This window comes from Mustela putorius, unplaced genomic scaffold, assembly GCF_011764305.1.
Source record: "Mustela putorius furo isolate JIRA1106 unplaced genomic scaffold, ASM1176430v1.1 tig00003896_pilon_pilon_pilon, whole genome shotgun sequence".
Lineage (NCBI taxonomy): Eukaryota > Metazoa > Chordata > Mammalia > Carnivora > Mustelidae > Mustela > Mustela putorius.
Genome location: NW_025422045.1, coordinates 5,384,348 through 5,406,903, shown reverse-complemented (window position 1 = coordinate 5,406,903; position 22,556 = coordinate 5,384,348).

The following is a 22,556-nucleotide window of genomic DNA, read 5'->3' as shown; positions in this document are numbered from 1 at the left end:
AGTGATCTTAAATTTAGACCCGATATTCAGGCTCTATATGTGCTATTCTGTCAAACTAACATCTAGCAACCTATAAACACACTCTTGTAAATGTAGTAATTTGTCAAGAATATTGCAAAAGAATTTTATATATCCCTGTCTATCTGGAATAGTCAACTAGTTTCAAACTAAGTATGCATATTATATATAATATAAGAGACAAGAGAATATTAGGCAATATTTGTTCCACTTCATGGAAACATTATATAAGGGCCACACACCCTTTCGTGTTAGAATATGAAACCTGAGGAAATTTTCAAGGCTCTTTCCATAAACAATCATCTCTAGAAGCCGATTACTTCAGGACAGGATTTGAGCCTGATTTAAAAGACAATCTGCAGGTTTTCTTTTCTACCTTTTCCTTTCCACAGCTTTTTTGTCTGATTCTTTATTGACTAGTTTTTTTCTTCATAAGGGAAAATGTGGGTAGCAAAGTTTCGCAGGTGAAATAAAAGTTATTTTTAGCCTTTTTTTTTTTTATAAGCTACCGGGGAAAATTGCATTTCATTTACCGTATGTCATAATGGCTCTAGATAGAATGGAAAACGGTTAGACCTGAGCTACTGGAAGATCCAGACCAGTAATATAGATTTTGTCAATTCAAAAAACTCAAGGATGGTACTCACGAGAATAAATTATTTTACTTGGGCTATAACTAGTTCAGTTAACTTGACAGGCTTTGATGCCATTGACATTCAATTCGGTTTTTAAAAACACTCAGGCTGGTTGCTGGAATTAACTAGTTATTTGATTAAATTGACTTGCAGTGTGAAATGACTAGTCAGTTTAATCAAAATGTTCTAACTGGTTGTGCATGCAGGTGTAAAAGGGAACATTTCAACACTCTCTCCTGGATATTCTTTATTCAACAAAATGACAAATGTAAAGAGTTTTGGCAAAATATAATATGAATAGGAGATTATGTAAAATGGGCCAGAAAGCCAGCAGTTTTTGCCCTGGGATCAGCAGTGAGCAATCTCACTCACAGAGTTTGGCTCCTCTTACTATAATTTCCCAGATTCCTACTTAAACTCACATCCCATCCTGGGCCTTCTTTACTCTCCCCTGTGATATTTCTGTTCATTCTCTGGACAGCCAAAATGTTTAGAGGATCTGCTCTGTTCTTTACACACCTTTATACTTTACTCTTGATGCATACAAAGACTACATTTTCTAATGGGGGAAAAGCAGGAGATGCGTTCATCTGTAACGTGTTCTAACAATGGACCAAAGCATTTTCTGCCTGGGACGTGTACTTGCCAAATTATGTGTCACAGGAAGAAAGGCAAGAAGGAGGGAAGGCAGAAGGGAGGAAAGGGGGGGCTATGGAAGGAAGGAAGGAAAAATTCATTGAATACTAGAAAAAAAAAATTAAGTAGAGTCAACATAAAATAAGTAGGTAATTAAACCAGATTAATGTATGGAATCAACTACCTTCTAACTCTAAGAACCTCTTGGTCTTTAAAACAAAATCATTCTTTAACATAATTCTTCCTTTTTGCCAACATTTTATTAAGATGCAGTGGTGCTTCTTCTTAAAGAAAAGGACAGATTTTTAAGATAAAGGATATTTTCAACAGCATTCAAGACTCTGGAAATTGGAGTTCTGAGTGCTGAGCCTGAATGTTACTGTCTTTTGGGAAATGGGTTCAGTAGATAAGTCCTCCTTATTGTGGAGAAAGAAAAGTTTAACAGTTTGAACACTTCTTAGCAATGAAACCTCACTCTGAAGAGCCTTTGAGGTGAGTGAAATGAATCAGAAACATATGGATTACATTTTGCTTCAAGTGCCTCAGGGCTCAGAGTGTTTGGCTAAGTACATTTTAGGTTTTTCCCATTACAGAATTGAAAAAAATACTATTGCCTGAAGCACTTTCCCAAGCCCAACTTGTACTAGGATTCAGCTAAAGGAACGTCCTGCCCCTCTCCCATTAGAAATGCAAATGAGCCCAAAGCATCAGTTTTTTCAGAAAGCTCTCAGGGAAAGCATGCCTGATCTGGAGGAGGCATCTGCATAGATGGCATTATTTATGAGGAAAAAATCGGGGGGGGGGGAGGGGGAGGAGAAGGAGAAGGAAGAGGAAAAGAAAAGGGAAAATTAAAAAAAAAAAAAGACCTCAGATCTTCCCAAAGAGGAGTGAATAGTACTTTTGCTAAAATGGATATAAAGATATATGTTTCCTCCCTACTGCAAAGGCAATAATGGTTTTGGTAGTAGATTTCAGTTGATTAACCCTAGGATTCGAATAATAAAGATTATACTAATGCCAGATATCTATTTTATATGGATAATCTCATTTCCATAAAATTTTATAACCCCATCTCTAAATATTCTGATTTAACTTTCTGGGATAGAATATGGATATTTAGTGTCAAAGACATGTGAACTGGGAAATGTGTTTCAAGACTATTGGGGGCACCTGTCTGACTCAGTTGGTTAAGCATCTGCCTTGAGCTCAGGTCATGATCCCAGGGTCCTAGGATTGAGCCCTGCATCTGACTCCCTGTTCAATGAGTAGTCTGGTTCTTGCTCTACCCCTCCCCTCTGCTTGTGATCTCTCTCTCACTCTCTCTCAAAAAAATAAATCTTAAAAAAAAAAAAAAAGGGAAAAAAACTGAGAGTGGCATTCTTTCTGTAATTTAAAAAAACCTGAAAACAGCCTAAATGTTCCTTAAGCAGCAAAATGGAAAAATAAACTACCATTGCCATACAATGGAAATTCTCTACAGCAGTACAATGGACTGTGGACACAAGTTATGAACACATAAACATGGCAACATCTTAGAAACACATGGAGGGGACACTCCTACAGGAACAGCCACTCCTCTTGACTCTGAAGACCAGATGTGGCTGCCATTGCTGCTACCGCCCATTGTCAGCACAGATGTTTGCTGTCCCTGGGGTGAGGGTGTCTGACTGACACACGTGGCTGCTACTTCCAAGGCTACCTGGTATAGCAAATACCGGTTACTTTCAAATTCTTCAGTGGTAGGTAGATTAAGGTCTAAATTGTGAGGTAGGAAATTTCTAAAATAGAAGATGAGAGATTGGCTGCTGGGCAGCTGAAAAGAATAGCAAACATTGCTACAGGCTCCAAGAAAAAAAAAAATATGAGATACAAGAAGGAGAGAGTTAGGAGACCAAATTCGTAACTCTTTGTTAAGTCTAAATAAGCTGTACTTGGTAAAATTTAAAAATGCTAACAATTTAGAATTTAACTCCAGAATAGAATCTTATGAGAGATGAGATAGGGAATTAAACACATCCTAAGCTTTTTGTTCACTGTTTTGGAAAATAATGTAGATAATAATTAACTCTGAGCAGTCACAGAAAAATATGTCTAAATAATTACATTAAAAATATAAGGATGGGGCTCCTGGGTGGCTCAGTTGGTTAAACGTCTGCCTTCAGCTCAGATCGTGATCCCCAGGGTCCTGTAATCAAGTTCCACATTGAGCTCCTTGCTCAGTAGGGAGCTTGCTTCTCCTTCTGCCTGCTGGTCCCCCTGTTTATGCTCTCTCTCTCTCTGACAAATAAATAAATTTATTAAAGAATATATATAAGGACAGGGGAGGGGGATGAATAGGTGAAGCACCGAGAATCTTTAGTGCTGTGAATATACTCTTTATAACATCAAAATGATGGACACATGTCATTATACGTGTATCCAACCCCATAGAATGTATAACACCAAGTGTAAACTGTCATGTGAACTGTGGACTTTGAGTGGTAAGGGTGTATTAATGTAGGTTCATCAGTTATAACAAATGTCCCACTCTAGTGGGGGATATTGATAGTGGGAGAGGCTATGCATGCAGGGGGGGCAGGAGAAAAATGGGAAATCTCTGTATCTTCCCCTCAAGTTTTCTATGAACTTTTGACTGTTCTAAAATAAAATGTCTTCAAAAAATTGTAAGGATAAGGGCACCTGGGTGGCTCAACTGTTAAGTGTCTGCTTTTGGCTCAGGTTGTGATCCCAGGGTCCTGGGATCCAGCCCTGCGTCTGGCTCCTTGCTCAGCAGGAAGCCTTCTTCTGCTACTCCCACTGCTTGTATTCCCTCTCTCGTGCTATCTCTCTGTCAATTAAATAAATAAAGTCTTTTAAAAAATCATAAGGATAAACTCTTGGGCAGCAATAATTGGAAGGGCCACAAGAAAGATTTCAGGGATAATGGTAATGTTATGTTGATTACATCAACATAAATGTGTGAAAATACAGCAAGCTGTACACTTGTGAAATATATACTTTTCTTGTCTATATTACACTTCAATAAAAAGTTTTCCAAACTTTATGGGTTCATGCTAAAAAAAAAGCTTTTTGGAAAGTATAGGAAGTCATAGAGTAAATAGTAGGTTTCCTTCATACCTCACTTCCTAAATCTCCTGATTCCTACCTAGAGGCAGTGCTGTAATAATTTCTTCTAAAACCTTCCAGAGATATTTTAGGATTCTATACTCATGTGTATGTGTGTGTTTGTATTTATAAAAAATATATATACATATATATTCATATCTATACATATGTACACATACTATATTCATGTATATTTCCTCCTTTATTGCATAATCACTATACTAGTATACTATGCATACTGTTCTACATCTTACTAATTATGTTGATCTTTCTTTTTCTTTTCAAGGGATACATAGAAATTATGGATTCTATCGTATGGTTATACCACAGTTTATTTAGCCAGTCTATGGCTACTCAAAGGAATGTAACAAAAATATCTGTGTAAATATCTCATTGCATAATACACATATGAATCATCTTATGTAAATTATACATATATATTAATATATGTACTTAAACATAGGAACCGCTAGATCAAATGGCATATGCCTTTCTAATTTTGATACTATCACTGGACTACTCTCTGAAAATATTGTACTCCTTACATTCCACCAATACTGAATGAAAATACTATTCCTCCCTGTCCTTACCAGCACAATATATTATCAAACTTTTTCAATATGGTTAGTCTGATAGATGAAAAATTCCCTTGTTCACTTTAATTTGCATTTCTCTAGTCAGATAATTTAATTATTGGAACTTTCATATGTTTAATAGCCATTTGTATTCACTTTTCTACATGTTCTTGTTTTGTTCATTTTATAGTGAGTTGACATTTCTTTATTATTTCTATTGTGGAAAATATACATAACATAATATTTACCATTTTAACTATTTTTGAGAGTAAATTCAGTGGAATTGTAGTTTCACATTGTTGTGGAACCAATACTACTACCCAGCTCCAGAACTCTGTCCTCATCTTAAACTAAAACTCTGTACCCACTAAACAATAACTCCCCATTTCCTTACTAATTTTATGAGCTCTTTATGTATTAATGTAATTCATGATTTGTCATTTAAATCCTGACAGTAATCCTGTGAAGTAGGCAGTTGCTTTAATGACTCATTCCAGTCAGACTTTACCCTCAGCACTCAACTAAGACTGTTCTCAGGGTTATCAATGACCTACATATTGCTAAATCCATTCATCCATTGCAGTTTTCAACTTACTTGCCCTATCAGCAGAATTTAATAGAACTGATCATTTCTTCTAGTACAACTTTTTCCAGTTGAATTCCCAGATGCCTTAATCACACAATCTACTCCATCTCAGTCTCCTTTGTCATCTCTTCATGTTTTCTAAACTTTGGAGAGAACTCTAAGTCTCAGTACCTGCATTACTTCTCTTCTTTATGTATACTCACTTCTTTGGTAATCTCTTCCAGTCTTATGGCTTTAAATAGCATCTGTACGCTAATGACTACCAAGTTCATAACTATAGCCCAGATATCCCCACCCCGAACTCCACACTTGTATATTTAACTGCCTCCTCAATGTTTTCACATAGATATGTAATAAAAATATCAAGTGTAACAATTTCAAAATTGATTTCTTGGATTATAAGTTCTAATAATAATAAAACAACTTGGCTGTACTATCTCTCCTATGAATGGCAATTTTAAAAAACTAGAAAAATATATTTGAAAACAAATGTAGAAAGAAACTGTAGAGAGGGTAGCCTTTAAAGATAGTGCATTCTTATGGCCATTTGCCTGAAGGCACTTACTGGACAACATGAGGCAGAGCTAGAGAAAGTCATAGACTTACAGAATTGAGGTGTCAGAAGGCAGAGTCTTGGGTTGGCAGAGTTACTTGAAAATTAAAGAGGGAGAGAAATATCAGAGATGAGGGAGCTACAGAGGAGTCAGACCCCAAAATTATGAATGTAACTCTTCAAACTATTGAGCAATCATTGAATTGTGCATGTTCTGGAGATATTCCAGGGGTCATCCAGAAATGACATGTAGAAAGTCAGAGAACTGAGAGGGAATCTCAGCTGCTTCCCACTGCAAGAAAGACAGAGTTTTGGGTTTAGTCAATACTCTTCATAGTTACATAATGGAATCCAGAGTCTCTATCATATATTATATGATGTCTAGCATTTAATAAACAATTACTATACAGATGAAGAAAAGGAAATGAGATATAACTCAAGAAAAAAAAAACAATAGAAATGACCCAAAGGTTTTTCAGATGTTGGAATTAGCATATAAAAACTTTAAAGCTGCTTCATATACATGCTAAGGAATTAAGGAATTCTTAATTAAGGAATTAAGGAACTAAGGAATGAATAAACATGAAAAATCTGGCAGAGTAATGAAAACTATTAAAAAGAATACAATACTTGAAATAAAAATGTTGTAAGATAGGTTTAGAAGTGTATTGCTGATGGCAGAAAAAGAGCCAGTGAACGTGATGGTGGATCAATAGAAATTAAGAAATTTTAAAAATAGAGAAAAATTATTTAAGCATTATGCTCATCAACCTATGTGAATATATTAAGCAGTTCAATACACATACAACTGAGTTCCCAAAAGGAGATAGAGAGTGATGCAAAAAAAAATTTTTTTGAAGAAATAATGGCAGAAAATTTCCAAAATTTGGTGAAAAATACTGAATTTTCAGATCCAATAAGATTAGTGAACCTCAGGATAAACACTACACCCGAACACATTATAGTAAAACTGCTGAAAGCCAAAGAAAAGTCTTAAAATCAAGAATAATAATACAGAGGCAAATGTATATACAGAAAGGAAGAACATCACAAGTGATAAATATGGCAGTAAATATATAAATGTAAATATGGAGTAATTACATTCATATATGTATATATTTTTTATTTTTAGGAGATATGGGACCACTTAAAAGAAAAAGCTATTTAAGCTACAATGAGTATAGTTGTTTTATGTATTACAGCAATAACACAAAGGACAGGGGATATATGAAACTAAACTTTTGCAAGATTTCTATATTTCATGTGAGATAGTACATTATAAACTCTAAAACTTTACTAAATTAAAGGTACATATTGTGCTTCCTAAAGGAACTACTAAAAATAAAGCAAAAAGACATAGTTGAAATTTTAATAGAGGAATTAAAATGGAATATTAATATAATTCTATTAATTGAAAAATAGTTAAGGAGAACAAAGGAAATTAGATAGAAGAAATGGAAAATACATGACAAAATGGTAGGCCTAATCCAACCATACTGATAATTATATTGCTTATAAATTAATAAAACACCACAATTAAGAAGCAGATATTGGTTACTTTGTTTTTTAAAAACACAGTTTCCAGTTGTATGCTGTCTACAAATGACACATTTTAAGTACAAAGACATGTATTATTTGAGTGAAAAGAAGGAAAAAGACATACCATGCACGAAAATAGACCTCAAGTTTAGGAGAGTTATCTCTGATAAAAAGGAACATTTTGCAATAATAAAATGAAATTAACTTCTTAAGAGGACATAGCAATTATGAATGCAAACTGTAGTGACAGGACTTCAAAACATATGAAACAAAAAATGACAAAAGTGAAGGGAGAAATAGATTAATGCACAATCATAATCATAATTGGAGATTTTTAATAATTCTCAGTAATTGAGAGAAGGGAAGAAACCCGATATCAGCATATTAAAGATCTTTACAATACTAACCACCTTGACATCACTGATATTTATGCAGTACTACATTCAACATTCTGTACTACATTCAGAATACATTATTTTTTCAAATGTACACAGAACATTCATCAAAATAGACAATATGCTAAGGTAAATAATATTTCAAAAGATTTACAAAGCATGTCATGTGATCACAGGGAATTAAATTAGAAATTAATAGCAAGATATTGAGAAAAGCCCCCAAAATTTGCAAATTAAACAATATGGTTTTAAATATTGCATGAGTCAAAGAAGAAAATAAAAAATGAAAACTTGAAAATATTTTGAAGTAAATGATCATAAAACTACAATATGCAAAATTTGTCAGATGCCATTAAAACAATGATTAGAGGGCAAACTATAACTTTAAATGCTTATATATTTTTAAAGTGTTTAAAATCAGTGATCCGAGTTTACAATTTAATAAGCTAGAAAAATAAAATCAAATTGAACCCAGGATAGCAGAATGAAGGAAATGATGAAGAGCAGAGATTAATGAATTGATAAACAGAGAAAAGTTTTAAAGTTAGTTGTGTTTCTACATACTAGCAACAAATTAGTATTATTTGTTTAGAATATCTTAAAAAAAAACATATTTAGGAATAATTTTGTTTATGTAAGACTGATATCCCAAAGACTACAGAACACGGCAGAAAGAATTTATTGAAGATCAAATTAGTGGAGAGATAGATATAGCATGTTTATGGATCAGAAGACCCAATATTGTAAAAATGCCCATGTCCCCTCTACAAATTGATCTACACAGACGTAAGAATCCCAGTCATAATCCCACCAGGCTTTCTTATATAAATTAAGAAACTAACCTTAAAATTTATATGACAATGCAAAGACCTAGATTAGCCAAAGTAAAGAAAAAACTAACCTCAAGACATTTTATAAAGCTACAATAATCAAGACAGTGTGATGTTAGGTGTAGATAGGCAAATAGGTCTATATGAAAAAAAAGAAAAAAAAACCTTAAACATTACCTCATATCAAACACAAAGATCCCTTTGGGAAAGATCCAAAACAAAAAAGCTAAAATATATGAAGTCTTAGAAGAAATTATGGGAGAATATGTTTGTTACTTAGGATTAGTCAAAGATTTCCTAGAAAAGGTAAAGAAGGAAGTTACCATAAAACAGACAAATATAAATTAGACCGCATCAGAACTTAAAGCATTTGATAATCATAAAGTGATATTAAGGAAATTAGTAAATAAGCAAGAGATTGAGAAAATACTTATAAAAATATATCTGACAAAACTCTATAATCAAAAGGCAAATAAACCAATTTAAATATGCAAAAGACTTGATTAGACAATACCTTAAAGAAAACACAGGAATGGTCAAGCACATGAAAAAGTGATTAACCTAATTAGTCGTTAAGAAAACCCAAAGCCACGTGAGAGCTATGCATTGCAGAGCATTAACATGGTTAAAGGTTAAAAAGACTGTCACTCTTGTTTTTGGGAGTACAAAATGATATAACCACATTTTTACAACAGTCTGATAATTTCTTACAAAAGTAAACATATGTGACCTTGACCCCATAATTCCACTCCCAAAACTTACCTAAGAACTGAAAGCATAAATTCACAGAGACTTGGAGAAGAATGTTTACAGCATCTTCATTTATAATAGCTCCAAACTAGAAACAGTCCAGTTTTCTGTAGACAGAATAATGATATACAAACTGTGATATATATATATATATATATACAGTGAAGCACTACGGAGCAATAAAATGTGGTATATTCATACCGTGGAATACTATTTAGCAATAAAATGGAACAAATTAATGATTGATGTAACAGCATGGATAATTCTCAAAAGCATTATGTTGAATGAAAGAAGCCTTGCACAAAAGAGTACATACTGTATGAATCTCACAGATACCATGCTGAGCAAAAGAAGCCAGACAAAAAAGGAGAGACACAAATGATTCCATTCACGCAGGCAAAATAAATCTAGTCTGAAAAAAAAAAAAATCAGAGAAATGGTTGCCTCTGGTAACTGAGAAGGGACAAGGGGAACTTTCTGGGGTGATGGAAATGTTTCATGTCTTGACAGGAATGTGGTTTAACAGGTGTATTCTTTTGTTACATCTCATTAAATTGTAGAGTTTATATTTATGCATTTGAATGTATGTGAATTTTAGATGAAGAAAAAACTGTAAACTAATAATTGAACTCAAATTAGTAGGTTTCCTTTTCACTACCTTTTGTGTATTTCAGGTTTCAACAAATGAGCAAATACGTAAAGGATAAAGAAAGGTGTCTCACTGTTGGGGAACAGAGTTATACTCGAGGGAAGGAAAGGCAAAAATGTTCTCATTGCTTCTGGATTGGAATTGGAGATATCAGCATGAACTCATGGATATTAAAGTAGGTAGATAGATAAATGGATAAATGAAAATAAGGAAGAGAGAGATTTTATATATGACATATATAACTTATATATATGTGTATATAGTATATATACACATTAGCATTATGTATATTTATGTCATAGAAATGTGACTCATATTATCTAGCTTTGCTTGCTGAGAGGGCTCAGAAGCAATGACCCACCCATAGGAATAAAAATACCCAGTGCCCAGATCTTGGTTTATGCCTGGACTATGCTCACATGGCTTATCCCTTTTGATCCTTCAAGTGTTTTCTTAAATGTCTTCTCAGTGATGCCTAGACTGAACTCCATAATTTAAAATTGTAATCCTTCATGCAATCTGTGCTCATCAGCCATCTTTGTTTTTTGGCTTCAGTGCTTATCACTTTTTATCATGCTATATAATTAATTATTTTATGTATTTTCCCTCTCCTTGCTAGAAAGTGAACTTCTGGAGGGCAAAGATTTTTGGTTCATTTGGTTCATTCAGCACTTAGAACAGGGTCTGGCACACAATAGGTACTCAGTAAGAGTTTGTTGAATAAGTTAATGACTGATATTGTTACAGATAAGGAAACTGAGGTTTGAATTCATGGCAAGTAAGTAACACAGGTGAGATGTCTACCCATCTCATTAACTGCAGAATTCATTTCACAAAATGCCTTTCTAGTGTGAACGATCATGATGTGAAACCAAATCTGACCCTACAGCCTAAGCACTACACCCTCTGTGGTGCTGAAGAAAAAATTTGCTTGCTTCCTAGTTGGGCCAAGGCTAAGTCTAAGCCAATGCAATGATTATACTTAAAGTCCTTTTGTCGGGAATGCCCATTTGCATCAATGAAGACAAATCAGGGCTTTGAAATAGATAAGGTGGCACCTGCCAGATGAGCCCACCCTGGAAACAGTGATTTTCTCAACCCCAGAATTTACTGGGGCCTCGGGTCACATGTATCCTCTCTCTTTATCTTTACTCTCACCAACAGCCTTGTAAGAGGTGCACATGAACTCCTAAGAAATTTGTCTGTGTGGGAGAAAAAGGAAGTGAAAAGAAGAAAGATGTCACATTAGAGAGGTATCTGTCAAGAAGAAACAAAACATCAGAAGTAGCAGCTATGTTTGGCAACTGATGCATTTTTTAAGAAAAAAAAAATCATTTCCTTAACATTTGAGGCTGAAAGGGTAATTGTGTAAGAGAAAGAGAAGGCTAGGTTCTTCCTTAGTAGAAGAACCACAAAGCTAAAGTCAACAATAAGCAGCTAAACCAACAAAAGAGGGAGAGCTATGTCTGGAAATTTTGGTTGAAAGCAATTGGAGTTTGGAAGAGAAAAAAGAAAATATGACAATTTAAGCATCACTCACATCTGTCAAAGTGTGGATACAATCTAAAGGTCCAGTTACCTTAGGTTCCCCAGGCCACTGGATTCTGAAGGGGCTGCTAATGAAATGATTTACCCCTTTGGTCATTGGAAAAGACATATTATGTTTGCCTGACTGATCTTAATACCCAGAACCCTTGGCCGTGGTGATTGGCTAAGGAATGATCTCATGCTCAGATAGGCAGGATTTTTCTCCAGATTTCATATAGAGACTAAGTGAGATAAGCCTTTGCTTTCTTCTGAGCTTCCGAAGCTGGAATGGCAGAAACTTGATCTTCCCTCCTCTTGCCAATGGAGAAAGCCTATGAACAAAAACAAAACAAAACCCAAATAAGACAGACAGAGTAAAAGAAGGATGATAGCAGTGTCTCTGTTCCTGGTAGCCTCCATAACTAAATCCTCTTCTTGGACCTTGCAGTTGTTTGAGTTGTTTCTAGCTACTTGCATCAAAGAGAGTCCTGACCAACAAACACTCCCGTCAAAAATCTCATTTATTTATTTATTTATTTATTGTCAATTGTTTCTTGACAGCGTGCTAAGCACTGTAAAGAGGGGAAAACTGCCATGAACCTAGTCCTCAGAGAGTTAAAAATAGAAAATATGCAGTAATAGCTGTTGGGATCCTAACAGTCCCCTCACTGTGCTTTAGTAAAAGTCACAATGGCTCATGGGGATCTTAGCAGCATAGATGAGTGAGACAAAGGAGGTATTTTAATGAGACCAAGTTCACGGGAACTTTATGTAACAATAAGACTGTGAGGAAAGCCCTCAGGAGACCATATAAGAGCTAGATTTGGGGCAGTCTCAAAATCAAAGGAGATCCAGTACAGGAATGAGGCAAAGGGACAGAAGCATAAATAGTGGATGAATCTGTGAGTCAGAAGAGATAGGAGAATTGTGGTTCCAGGCAATTAACCCTTGGGAGAGAGGGGTCATGTCCACTAGTGGCTGGAAGTGTGAGAGGTGGTGCCAAGTTCCAAGTGGCCAGAATTCAGCAGGGTTCCAGCCTAATATGCTATAGTTCTTTGGAGATCTGGTTTGCCTTTTTGTAGACAAGACACCAGCCAACTACTCAAAGTGATTGTGAGAACCCAGAGCTTAGAATTTACAGTGGGCTCTGAGTCTTCACCTAGAACAGCCTGAAGAGGGTAGACCAGATGGTAAGTATTAGGTACACTCATAGGAAGGCTCAAAGCACAAGCCAGAAATTGTAGCTTGATATTCATATCCAGTGGCTTGTGGAGAATCTAGAACTGGAAATGAGAGACCAGGCAAAGTGGTCCAAGGCTGAAGAAGCAAAGGGACAGAGGATGAGACAGGAGAAGGGATGGGAAGGGATGAGAACAAAGTGAATGCTTCTGAAGATTTTTTCCCAGAAGAGGTTGTAGTTCACCCAGCCTGATTTTATTAATGGACTGCTAGGTGAGATGTGGGTAGGTCAGCCTGTTTTAAAGATGTAGGAGTTGGTGGACATCAAGGGATAAGGGGGATCAAAGGCAGATGCCAATGATGTAGAATGAGCAAGCAGTGAGGATCTGGGGAAGGCAGCATATCAGTAAGTAAGCAGGTTGCCTGCTTTCCTCCCTGGAGTATTAGGAGGGAATAGTGACACTATTTACTGGACTTAGAATCAGGGTCCCCAGAATTGCAGAATCCTGTTCTGGCATTCACTCCATTCACCCCAAGAGAAGAGTATGGTGTAATCTGTCTGAACAGACTGCTTGAGTTCAAATACACATTTTATTATTAACTATATCCATGACCTTGAATGGGTGATGTAATAACCTATTCCTCATTTTCCTCATCTGTAAAAAAGAGAATGTGTTGGTACTACCACATGATATTATTATAATACTAACATTAATATACATTAAGCACTCAGAACTGTTCCTAGAAGTATTAAGCACTCTCTTAATGTTAGCAATTAATACTATCTCTCAAGAGAGAAATACAGGGGAACAGTCAGCAAATGGGAAACAAAGGACCACTTTGCTGTTAGTTTTTCAAGAGTGCCTAAGAAGCCCAGTGCAGAACTCTAAAGAACAAATGGCTTGGGTTTGAATTCAAGGGATTTTCACCATTCTCTAAAGCTTAAATCCAGATCTTGGGTCTTAACAGTGTCCAGCCTGGCTCATTATTAAAAACTAAAAGAGGGGCACCTGGGTGGCTCAGTGGGTTGAGCCTCTGCCTTCAGCTCAGGTCATAATCTTGGGGTCCTGGGATTGAGTTCCGCATTGGGCTCTCTGCTCAGCTTCCTCTCTCTCTCTGCCTGCTTGTGATCTCTCTCTGTCAAAGAAATAAATAGAGTCTTTAAAAAAAAAAAAAACAACTAAAACTAAAGGAATGATCATCATATTGGGGAATGAGAGAACAGAAGAGCAAAACCTGGGTCTACTTATTCACCAGCTGCAATGAAGAGAGTACAGCAAAATGGGGAGTGAGCCTGGGGTCATAACACTGAGTGGCAATGCCCCAGCAAATGTTCCAGGCTGCTCCCCGATCATATTAGGAGCACATTTCCCTACTCAGCCAGGGGTAGTAGGAAGTGAGAGTGGGGTGAATGCAGGCAGTAGAACCAGGTCTCTGGCAAGAAAATAGAAGTAGGTACATCCACTTTCATAGATGGGTATCAGCCAACTGTAATAAATCTACTTCCAGAATCCACAGGCTGGTGGGTCTGAGCTTCTTTCAAAAAATCCTGTCTTTCATCTTTAGGATTTGCTCAGGAACTGGCTCAGATAAGAAGCAACTCATCATAGGCAGGGCCGACTGGGCATTCTGACAATTGACAGAAACTTTACCCTTAACCATACATTAATGAAGAGTGTGCAAACTGGGATTGATACTTTCTGTAATGATGAGTTTATATTTACAACATTTTCACCCTCCCATCTTTTAAAGAAGGCTTTTGTTTGTTTGTTTGTTTGTTTTGTTTTGTTTTGTTTTTAACTATTGGTTCAGTTAAAGCAATTGAAGAAGTGTAAACAGTGGGCTCTTTCAGTGTTCTCCAACTCCTTTACAGCCTTGAGCACTACTTTGGGCTGCTTTCAAATTTATGGTTCCTGTTGATTCTGAGGGCAGCGCCCCAAGCAAAATCTGTACAGAGATAGGACAGCTCCTTAGTGTGCACCCTAATTTGAAAGGATGAGGACACACAATAGGAAATGCATGAGGGAATATTAAGAGGTGTATGCAGTTAATATTTATGAACATTATGAGACAGGGGCATCTACTGGTATGTAATGATTGCATCTGAGCAGGGTGGTTACCTGAGAATCCACATTTCTCTTCATTTTTGGTAGATTGGATTCTATAAAGAAGATTTGTGGCAAAACTCGTATAGTGAAATATTACTGCTAAATCTAGGAGAGCAGAAATTTTATTTTCCCTTTCTTGCTTCTTTCTCACCCCAAAATAGTCTCTTTTGATTCAGTACAGACAAATTTCACAGAAGTATAGCATTTCAGGTCTGGAAACAATTTGTCTGTTCATTATTTCCTTTTGGATACATATATCCTGTCTAGAATCACATTTCTTTTACTTTATATATTCCTTGAGGATAGGAAACTCCAAGTTTGTTTGTCTGAAAATGTTTTTGTTTCCTCTTCATTTTGAAAAGATATTTCTCTTCAGTGTATAAATGTATAGTTATATTTCCTCAGAATTTTGAAAATATTATTTTAATGTATTTTGATTTACATGTTGCTATAAGGAACCTGATGTGAGTCCAGTTGTTATTTCTTTGAAGGTAATCTTAAAAAAAAAATACTACTTCTGGTGTCCTTATTTTGCTTCCTTATCCTATGATTTTATTTAGAGATATGGATTTTTTTTTTAATGTTTCACAGTTTTCTTAGTTCCTGAATCTGAGACCATGTAACTTTCATTAATTCTGGAAGTTTTTTATTATCTTTCAGATGTTACCTTTTCCATTTTTTTTTAGTCTTCCGGAACTTTTTTAAAAAGTTGTCTCCTAGATTTTCTCTTTTAATCTTCCATGTTTCTTTAAATTATCCTTATCATTTTTTCATCTTTTTCTGTAAACAGTAATTGCTTCAGTATGCAGCAATATATAGTAAGCAATTTCTTTTTTTTTTTTTTTAAGATTTTATTGATTTATTTGACAGACAGTGATCACAAGCAGGCAGAGCCACCCAGGCGCCCCAGTAAGCAATTTCTTTAGTGCTATTTACGAGTTTACTAATTCTTCCTTTAACTCTGTCTATTCTGCTCTTTGGTCCATCCATTGAGTTTGTAATTTTAATAATTATTTAACTTTCTTATTCCTAGATGTCTATTTGGGGTTTTTTTTCCCAAGATTTACTGGTGTTTTTTTCAAAATACTTATTCCTTGATCGTATTTTTAATTTCTTCTTTTATTTCTTTACACATTTAAACATATTGATTGTTTATTATTTTTTCTGACAATTGTTCCCTAAAGTCCATAGGAGCATAGATCTTTTGTTAATAGTTTGGTTTTGTTTGTGACTTTGTTTGTGGTTCTTTCATTATGGTTTGATTTTCAAAATTTTATACTTGTGGTTTTTCAACTCTTGTCCATTTCAGTTATAGCTGTGTGAATTCTGCAAAGTCCACTTTGAGAATGATGCTTTGCAGGAAGAATTTTCTTTGGTTTCTTCCCAGAACTTGTTACATGATCATTGTAAATTAATATTTTTGTCTTGAGGCTTCCTAGATCACCTAAGTGGTATAGAAATAGACCTGAAACCCATGTGAACACAGACCTGTGTTCACAAATTCTCAAGAGAGACATTTTTTTCCTCACGAGAACTTACACCCAGATTAACAAGTTTCTCCTCTTAGCCAGTGGGCTAATGTTTACTATCTTTCACTGAAATCAGACTCCTTTTAAAGCTCTTGATTTTCATGGAATTCTTAAATTCAGTTCTGTACCATGCAGTACCAAGACTTAGCTCATGTCCTCATATACAGCCATTAAACCCCACTGTGTCACAAGGAACAGCAAAGGCTCTGATTGCAGGCTAAGCTTCAGTCATTCTTGATTCCTGTTCCCTCTGAGTGTTTGACCCTAAAGGGTTTCCCTTACTTTGATATAAACTTAGCCAAACCTATAAAAGTCTTTATAAAACTTCTATTTTTATTTTGTTTTCCCAGAGATTATGAGGCAGGTAGGGTTTTTCAAGATAATTAATTAAAATTCCCTGATATGGATCATAAGTTTAATTAACCTAGGTCTGGATTGTTTTTTTTTTTTAAATTGCAACTTTTATTTCAAATGATTTCCACAACCTCAATATGTTAAGATAAAGAATAGACTAGAGTAGAATAGAATAGAATAGAATACCATAGAATACCATAGAATGGAATCAGAAGTTCTCTGGCTATAGCTGGGCAAGCCCAGAACTCTGCTGGTTTGGAGTTTTTCTTATTCTTCATGACAGCATGCAAGATACCTACTGGGACCTGTAGGACTACACAGATCACACTTTGAGGGAAAGTCCAATCTTGACCAAACCCTGATTTTCAAAAGAAAAAATCCTATTTTCATTTAGTTTGCCACTGTTGGACTTCTCCCATTGACTGGGTGTAGGCCACAGATGAAAATAGGAAAGATAATAAATTCAGAATAGTATCTCTGCTAGTGTGGCATTTGTTTTCCTATCTGTAAATACAAATAAGGCTTAAACATAACCTTAAGGCTAATGTATCTATATAGCTCTCTTGACTTTAAATGCATGGTAACCTTGATTCCTGAAATAGCTATACCCTTGTGACACCTGGATGGCTCAGTTGGTTAAGTGCCCAACTCTTGATTTTGGCTTAGGTCATGATCTCAGGGTTGTGAGATTGAACCCCACATTGGGCTCTGTGCTTAGCATGGAGCCTGCTTAAGATTCTTTCTCTCCCTCTACCTCTGTGCTTTCCAACTCTCTCCCTCTCTAAAAAAAAAAAAAAAAAAAAAAAAAAAAATCCTAAATAAAATAAATAAGATAAAAAAAAATAGCCACACCCATGCAACATTCTATATAAACCAAATCCTACATTTACTTTCATTGGAATATCAGAGCTATGTTCCTATGAGAAAAGCAGTATGGCCCCAGGATGCAAAATTGCCTTAAAGAATGCAGAAAATTGAATACAAGTGCATGTTAATTTTTTTTAAATCCCTTATAATAAATTATCTCTTAATAAAATATTAAGCAAAAAACCTGAACATTGTAAATTAGATTATAAATGGGATATAGAAGAACGAAGTCTTGTTTCATTAATCAAGCACTTTAGTCTTTATAAAATTATATTTATTATATCCACAAACCCCGTCTCATTCAAAGACAGCTGAATTGAGCATGCCTTGTCTGATTGTTCATTCACTGAGAGTTTCTGGTTCACACTTTTCCCAAGTGTGTTTGGACAGATGAAAACATAGTTGAGTAAAATGCTGGGCACAGACACTTAATCTTGGATTTCTGTAATAAGAACTTTTACCGTTGTGAAGCCTCTACTCTTTCTTTTCTGGCCACAATGGCAAGCTAGTACCTTATAGTGGTTGATTTCAGAAGTCAGAGCCAGAAAGCTTTGTGATTGGAAAGGTTGGAAAAGTGGGATTGGGTGGAATGGCCACTTGGCTTGGAGATTTGTTTGTTTCCTCAGCAGGACAGCAAGAGCAAAGGCAAAAACATAAAAGTGAGGCAGGAAAGAAGGAAAGGAGACAGACCAAAGAAAAACACAAAGCAAGAAACAAAAAACAGAGTGCCTTTACTCAGATGAGCAAAGTCCATTTAAGAAAGGACATTTGCACACTTCAGCTCCTCCAGAATCCCTCACCCAGTGGCCAGAATTCTCTACATTTTGTGGTATGTCCTATCTTCCTGACTTTAAATTTCTCTAGAGCCGGATATAAATAATAATTATTACATTCTGTAACACTTCAAGGTTTATAATGAGATTCCCTCTTACATTATCTCACTTATTATTCAAATTAGGAAGGCATTTATTAAGATTATCTCCATCCTACAACTAAGAAAATTGAGTTTTAAAAAGGTTAAGAGATTTGCGAAGGATCACATAGCTAGTAAATGATAAAGCCAGGAATTGGACAAAGTTCTTCACCAATACTCCTGTGTTCTTGCTACCAAACCAGCAGTTTTAAAATTTTTTTACAGGTTTTATTTATGTACTTGAGAGACAGAAAGAGTGATCACAAAGGGCAGAGGGAGAGGGACAAGCAGATTCCCTGCTAAGCAAGGAGCCAGACACAAGGCTTGATCCCAGGACCGCCAGATTGTGACCTGAGCCAAAGGCAGACACTTAACCAACTGAGCCACCCAGGCACCCCAAGCAGTTTTTACTTTTGATGAATTTCAATTCTTCTTTTCTTTATTCTTTGGCCAGTGCTTTCTGTGCTCACTGAAATCTCTGCCTACCCCTTAAGGTCATGATGATATTCTCCTAATGTTTCCTTCAAGCTTTATATTTTTAGCCCCATGTTTACATCTATCATCCATCATAAATTAATTTTTGTTTATGGTATGAGTGAGGAGTTGAGATTCATTTTTCATATGGATGGATACCCAGTGGTTGTAGCACCATTTTTCAAAGTACTTTCTTTCCCCCTTGAGTTGCTTTGACCAGAGCAAACATTATTTGACTGCCTAAGTGTGGGCTTTTTTTTTTTCTATCCTCTATATGCTGTCCCATTATTCTATTTCTTATCCATTTGTCATTACACTATTATTTTGATTACAGCTGCATTCTAACATACTTTTAATTATTCATTTTTTAAGAAACTGGGAGTCCAGTTGACTTACCATAATTATAGAGACATCTGCTGTTGTTTCACTCATTCATTTTTTTGTGTATTCAATGCATGTTTATTGAATACCAGCCTTATGACATACACTGTGGTTGGTCCTGGGAAACAACAATAGATTAAGTAAATTTTATTTGTCTTAAGGAGCTTCCATAGTGAAGGACACATTTACACAAACAAGTAATTATACAATGTGTTAAAAGTAATCACTCAGTCAATAAATACTTATTAAGCATATACGATCAGCTTGGCAATGTAGAATCCTGAACTCATGTCCAGGTTCAACTTTGCTAATCCAAGTGTGAGCTTCTCTTCCTAACCTCACGTCACCCACATAATATGTCTTCTGAGAAACCCATTCCCTGCTAATTAGTTGGATTCTTCTCTTTTGAACATTTTCCCACCACAAAAGCACAATCATATGAATAGTAATACCTTGTATTAGCATACTGCTTTCAACTTTTCAAAGTGGTTTTACATCCATTATCTTGTGTTTCTCTTCCTATTTCTCCTGTGCATTAGGAAAAGCAAACATTATTATTTTTACTTGACAGAGACAAGTAGATCACAGAAGCGGTAAGTGATTTGCTCCCTGTCACACAGCAAAGGCTACAGCCTCCCACTCTCCCACCCCCCACCCCAACTCCCTTCCTGCTTCCTTTCCCGTTATTCTCTCTCTTTAGTGTCTTATCAGTGCACACTGCACCTGGAAGGCTTCCAATTTCAGGTACCACTCCTGGGCTCCAAGTTAAGCTGCCACAATGGTACCTTATGTTGAAAGACTACAATAGATTGTCAGCGTTATCTTCAAGTGCTGACGGAGATTTATGAATGGGGATGGAGAAAAGAATCATGATCATTTTCACCATTACAACTGCCTGCAGAAGACTCATAAAATTTCTGACACTTTCTTCATCCTTTTTGCCAGGCATCAGCTGTCAGGGGAAGGTCGCCCCTTCCCACCCAGCTTTGGAATGAAGTGATAAATGTGTCAGAAAGCTCATGCCGGGTGCAATCTTCTGCCTTGTAAACAGTTTTCATTGATACATATATTAAAGTTTGCTTTCTTTTTTTTTAAGCCCCATAAAAGTGCTTGAAAAAGAGCACTGTCACTGATAAATGTCTTTACTATTGTGGGACTTTTAAGGATATGGGCTTGTTTGAAAAATATAAAGATGTCTAAATGGCTGGATATCTTGGGTCTGGTTTGACAGCAGGCTGACCAGGGTGTCAGGTTGGTGCTTTTACATGAGGAAATTTACACCAGCATTCTGAATTTTCATGAGCTCATTCTCTTCTTCCAGCCCCTCTTCTTTTCCACCACTGATATCTTACCTAAATAAATAAATAAATAAATAAATAAATAAAACCTTATCAAGGCTCTGAAGACATGGAAATATTGAATGCATTTTTTTTTAAAAAAAAGGATTTTTAGGTCAGTTTTTTTCAGTGTTTAATGCAGAAAAGGGCTCCATTTTGCATTCCCATCGGCAATGTAGACAGAGTGAGGAGTGTGTAATTGAGATCACGGCAGGAAGTGTGCTAGGGACTGAGAGAAAGTTTCACAAAATTAGACTATCAGGAAGGTACAGTGGGGAAAAGGAAGAATATCTCTTTGGGCAGAATACAGAATGTAGCATGTGCCCATTTTTCAACAGAAGATAAAAAGGAGGCATTATCCTACCAAATCAGAAAACAAAAAAGTTAGCAAAACAGAACCTGAAATGATGTGTTTAGCTTTTAGGTCTTCAACTTTTATTAGTATTGCTATTAAATCATATATTACCTAACCAAACTTCAGGGGAATGAGAATAAAGTCAAAATTGGATCAGAATGTTTGATCAAGCATACATCGACAGGACTCGCAGTTTCTTAGTCACCCAAACTCATCATCTTGAGCCCGGCTGATGGATGAAGTCCAGAGAAACAGAGAGACTGAATGCTTTACTTAAGGTCACGCAGCTAGGAGACTATTCAAGCAAGAAACTGAGTCTTTTTGAGTTAGTTCTCCTCTTCCCCATTCTTCCCCAGTCTGTTAGAGTGCTCTGTTTTTCTGCTTTTCCACTTTCCCATCATTCCTGGGCACCAGGTCTCTCAGCACTTTTCCCCAGGTCCTTACTTCTAGCCTCTTCCTATCTTACATGTTCTCAGCTCTGAACTTCAGAAACTTAGCTGTCTCCATGTCATTCCTAGGCATGTCTGCTATCCCTCTGTTTTCTCAGTGCCATTCAGAATTCCTATAACCCAGGCTCTTCTGTATTCTTTTCCTACACCTGCCATCATAAAGTACCACAACCTGGGTGGTTGAAAACAACAGAAATGTCTTGGCTCACAGTTCTGGAGGCTACATGTCCAAAACTCAAGATGCCAGTAGGGCCGTATTTCCTCTCTTTCCTTGACTATTCTTGGCTTTTGGTGATATGCCATCAATCCTTGACATCCCCTGGCTTGCAGCTACATAATCTGTTCTCTGCCTTCTTTGTCACATGGTACTCTTCCTATATATCTCTGTCTTCACATGGCCATCTTCTTATAAGGATACCAGTTATATTGGATTAGGGGCTCACCCTACTCCTACAGGACCTCATCTTAACTAATGAAATCTGTAGTGACCCTATATCCAAATAAGGACTTATTCTTAGGTATCAGGAGTTAGAACTTCAACATATGTTTTTTGGTTTTTTTTGTTGTTGTTGTTTTTTTTTTTTTTTTTTTTTTTTTGCAGGGGTGTACTTTTCAACCTCTAAGATCTTCCCTCAGTGGCTCACATGACCTAGCTAATTTTAAATCTCAAGCCTCCAGTATGTAGCCTCAGTGTTCCAGCTGTGCAATACAGACAAACCCAGAGATAGCATCACAATGAAGAAGTGACTGTGTTCTGAGGAGCAGATCTACCCGGGAGGGAGGTTTACACAAGACCCCTAAGGCATAACAGT